The following is a 4,681-nucleotide window of genomic DNA, read 5'->3' as shown; positions in this document are numbered from 1 at the left end:
GAAGCATTTTCTATTTTTTAGATATGGTGAAGTCAAAAAGGAGCTTCCTTCGTAAAAATAAGCAGGGGATGAAATAGCTGAGAGGACAGTGGTAAAAACCTGCAGAGGTAACACACTCGAACATTCCTCCATTAGCAAGTATCCCTTGCAAGCCCTTTTCCTGCAGAGTCATTGCCTCCCATGGAGGCTGTTTGGGCACATTGCTCAGGCAGAATCACTGCAAGTCACCGGCACTTGGCAAGGCAAGAGGGGCTAGTTGCACGGCAGAAATGTACCATCACGGCAGCTTTTGGAAAGGATGTGCCATCAGCCTTCATGAATGCCTAACTAAGGTACTTGACAGCTCATTAGAAAACAGAACTCTGTCCCCAACCCTCTTTCCACCATTCTCTCTGACGGCTGAAGTAAAATATCACAAAACTCAGAAGTCATAGCCATGAACTTCAAGGCATTAACCTGTATAGACTTTTGCCAAAACTCTAGAACAGATATTTATCTGCAAAAATTGCTATTATACATTCTGTGATGGTAATCCACTACACGAATTTCTCCTCTCCGTTAAAGAAATAGGACCTTTTAATGTTAATATAAGCCTTAGGCTTTATTAACATTTAATGTTAAATGCTGTTAGTAGGTTGTTAGAAATCACATACACATCTGCATGAAATCACTAGGAGTCTTTTCATTATCTTCCAGGATGAGATGATGAACTGCTGAAAGAGGAGGAAAGAGTTGTTATGGATCTCAAATTTCACTACACATTTAAAAAAAAATCCCAGCACCAAATATGTAAAAAAACCAATGAAAAGTTAGTAGGTTGGCTGATCTGCTGATCTGATAAAGCTTTATTGTGAGCTTTGACTGCATTGATTTCAGGACTAAGATTTGCAGGATACAAACTGTAAACTGTTAATGACAAACTGAGAAATTTCCCTTTGTTATTTAAACAGCACATGACTCAGTTTTCATTAGTGAGATAGCTGCTTCAATTTAAAAGTCCTAAATGCTGTAAATGGGTATTTTAATCATATTCAAATTTTTTGAAAATCCTAATTCATTTACCCACTAATTACTTAACAAATAGTACGCTGTGAAATGAAGAATGGGTGTTAAAACAAAATGGTTTATAATATCTGGCACGATTCCCAGAAATCAAGCCATTTCACATTCTTGATGCACTGCCAAATATGTTTTTGTTGTCTTCCTCTGTCAGTGTAAACAAACATGGTGGTGGCGGCTGGGGGAAGGCGGAAGGGCTGGAGGTCGGACTGGCTTTGTCCTTGTCTACAGCACATCTCCACCCCCTGCTACTCCCAAACGCTTCTGCAGATCTGATTTCCCACATTACTGCAGCATAAAGGAAGTTTAAAAGAGCTGCGTGTATACTTCATAGGAAGGTAATAAGGCATTGCAAGACTAACTTCACACTTCGCTCGTCTGTCAAGGGGGTCTCCCCTTCCCAACAATACCCCAATGTTTTGGTAGGCAGGCTCCAGCCCACTTAGCCAGCAAGGAGGCACGGGTGGAATGCCAGGTATGTCTACAGAGCAAAGTAGTGCAGGCAGCCTGACGCCAGGAGAGAATAGGCAGGTACCTATTGAGTTACAGGATTTCTACAAATCTAATCCACGTGTAATGTGAGACTTATTACAGAGTCAGCCTCTGCCAAGGCTGTGAAAAGTCTGGGGATATGAACAGCCCCAGAAACAATGATCCCAGTTAACTCATTGCAACCCAACATCAGTTGACCAAAACTAATGCTCTCTTATCCTTGTAATTCATTTCTTAAACAGCGATTACAAGCTGTATCTTATCAAGTATTTAATGGCAAATGCAAGAAATTACTGATAAGACTGTGGGTGACATTGTGTCTACTGCAACAATGCGTATTTCTAATGAAGTTTATATTTATTGACTGAAATGTGCAATGTATGCAAATTAAGCAAGAGCATTTAACATGGGAAGAATTTTCATACCTTTGAAACAGCAAAACCGTCCTCAACTGCTAATAATACAAAGAAAAATATTCCCATGTTTCCAAATCTTATTACAGTTAAAAGACTCCTTGTTGATTTGGGGGGCATATTGGGAATAAACTGCAGCATTTAAAAATGGCTATCTGCTACAAGTCTGCAAATTTCTTCAGTCACTATAAGGCTGGATGAGGGCTCTGGTAACCCATTCAGTATCCACTCATTAGGCATCATTTTAGTCATGCACCTATGGTGTTTTATATTCTCAGCTAATAAAGTCTTTCTCTCACTTGATATCTTACCTGACTTTGTCAAATAATGAAGCACAGCCTTTCTCAATCAATTAACATTTAATATGGATGCCTTTGACCATAAAGAATAAGTTAATTTTATATTGTGGTTAATGAATGCCCACATTTCCAGAAATGATCTGCAGTTGCTCAGGTTATATTTGAAAGTCAGAAACTCAGTAATGGTAATAAATGATGTTGAATCCACATTCAGAGTTGCACCTTGCAACAGACTAGTGATTTTGTTCCTTTCCTCAGGCTGTTTAATGGCTACATGACACCTTTAGAAAAGGTCAACTGCTATGGGGTCTGATATTATCAGTTCATCAGTGATACCCATCTGGCTATTTACTGACACACATATTCTACTCTAGCAACCAAAAGCAAACAAGGCTTTGGAAGAATAGCGGCCCAGTCATGACAGAAGTTGAAAGTTGGTTCAGGCTACATTAAGAATGATTATTTTGCCCATTTTGTAACCATTTTGTGATTGATAAAATCAGAACTTCAGAGATCATTCGTAATTATGAATTTCTCCTTGCTACTAGAATGCAATGGAGAAATACTTTGCTGATTGGTACACAAAATGGGAAAATGGAGAACACTTTTTATATTTGGTGTATTTGGCCCAAGTGATGTGGGAAATTTACATCTCTTATTTGTCATGGTTCCCATAATCTGACAATCTCCTGTATATAAAATTGGAGGAAATGGCCAGAACAAAATGATTTCAAGATGTCTAATGATAAAGCATGAAACCTAAAAATTGCTTTTTCTACCTGGATGCCTAATGAGGGCACCCTCTTGGGCCAGACCAAAGAAGAGCTTAAAATCTGCAGAAGCTACCATTGCAGTGCCATGTCTTGAGCAGCAGGTCCCAGTATGAATACAATCAATGCTCGCTGTTTTGTATTTGAGGAAGACAAAATATCTCCTAACAGGTTTCACAGGAGCTACCATGCTGTGGAGGATGCCAAGTAGACCAGCAAATTGGAAAATGTTAAAGACATGAGTTTGCCAAATGCCTGTCTAGGATAAATCTTTCACTAGTACTAGGTGGACAACCCATTTATTCTGTACGGCCTGGAAACATAGTTTCATAGCAATTTTCCCACCTTGTTAAAAAGGTGGAACAAGGATTATTCCTTTCTTGATTCAGCTTCTTGGACCTGCCACTCAAACTAAGGATCTCAAAACCATCCCTCATGGCCTTCCATGGTCTTCCACTGTAAGTGGTGACAACCAAAGTCTGAACAGATTTTGACATTTTGGAACATCATTTCCCCTGCTTACATACAGTTTCACTATTTCATCCATCTCAACTAGCAAGAATAAAGCTACTTATTTCCTCCTGACCAAAAAAAAAAAAAAAAAATAATGAAAGACCAAGGCAGTGCTGCTTCTTGATACTTATATGGTAGTTGCAAATGCTTATATATTTGCCTTCTTACAATTTACTACATTATCTCAGTAGAAACTTTTAACTCCATTTGCTGGAGATCTGGACAAAAGTTGATGCTTAACATTTAGGTTGTCACATGAGGTCTCAGCTTGCCTAGCGTTCTTTACTCTTCCTTTTGATTAGTCTTATCCCTGCTTAACCTCTGTGGTAGGTAAAAAGACATTGTTAATCAATGCTTACATTGTGTAGGCCCCTTAGAAATAGCATTCAAAACCTGGAAAAGCAAGAATGTACAGGGTAATCTACAGTAATCTTCTCAACCCTAGGAACGCTTTTGATTGGAATGATAATGCAACTGAAAAGGTAGCAACTTTTAAGACAGTCTTCCTGAAGCTATAAGGGCATTAAACCAATGAGAGTGTGGTTGTCTTTTTTATTTTAAAGCAGCAAAATGGAGAGTTTCAGCAACCTCACCTAATAGGTTACACCAAGTATTACAAAATGCTATGTAAACTGTTGACCTCTGTTGGATTTATTGCAGATTTGCCTTTCTGTTATTTGATGCATGAAATACATGAAATACAATGTTCATGTCTTTGCAACTAAATGGCTAAAAAATTTTCTGGATACATTACTCTCTAACACATACAAAAACGATAAGCTTATTAACAGATGCTTGGTTATTTTCCACCTAGGTCTAGAAATTCTAGACTTCCCAGACATCACTTACATTTATGTAAGACATAGAATCGTAGAGTAGTTAGGGTTGGAATATTCTTCTCTAAATAAAATGTTAAAGCCAATCTAAGACTCACAATGTTTGGTATTTTGGGTTTTGTTTGAGGAGGGACGGGGGTGGGGGAGGGGGCAGGTTTTGCTGGAGAACAACCTTGTAACATTTTCATATTGACTTAGCATCAGGCTTTTAAATTTATGTATAATTACACTACCACTAACATGTGACTAAATGTCTTTAGATAGCCAGCTTCCTTCAACCCTATTATTCACATGTGCAA

This window comes from Chroicocephalus ridibundus, chromosome Z (assembly GCF_963924245.1).
Source record: "Chroicocephalus ridibundus chromosome Z, bChrRid1.1, whole genome shotgun sequence".
Classification (NCBI taxonomy): domain Eukaryota; kingdom Metazoa; phylum Chordata; class Aves; order Charadriiformes; family Laridae; genus Chroicocephalus; species Chroicocephalus ridibundus.
This window is presented reverse-complemented; position numbering follows the sequence as displayed.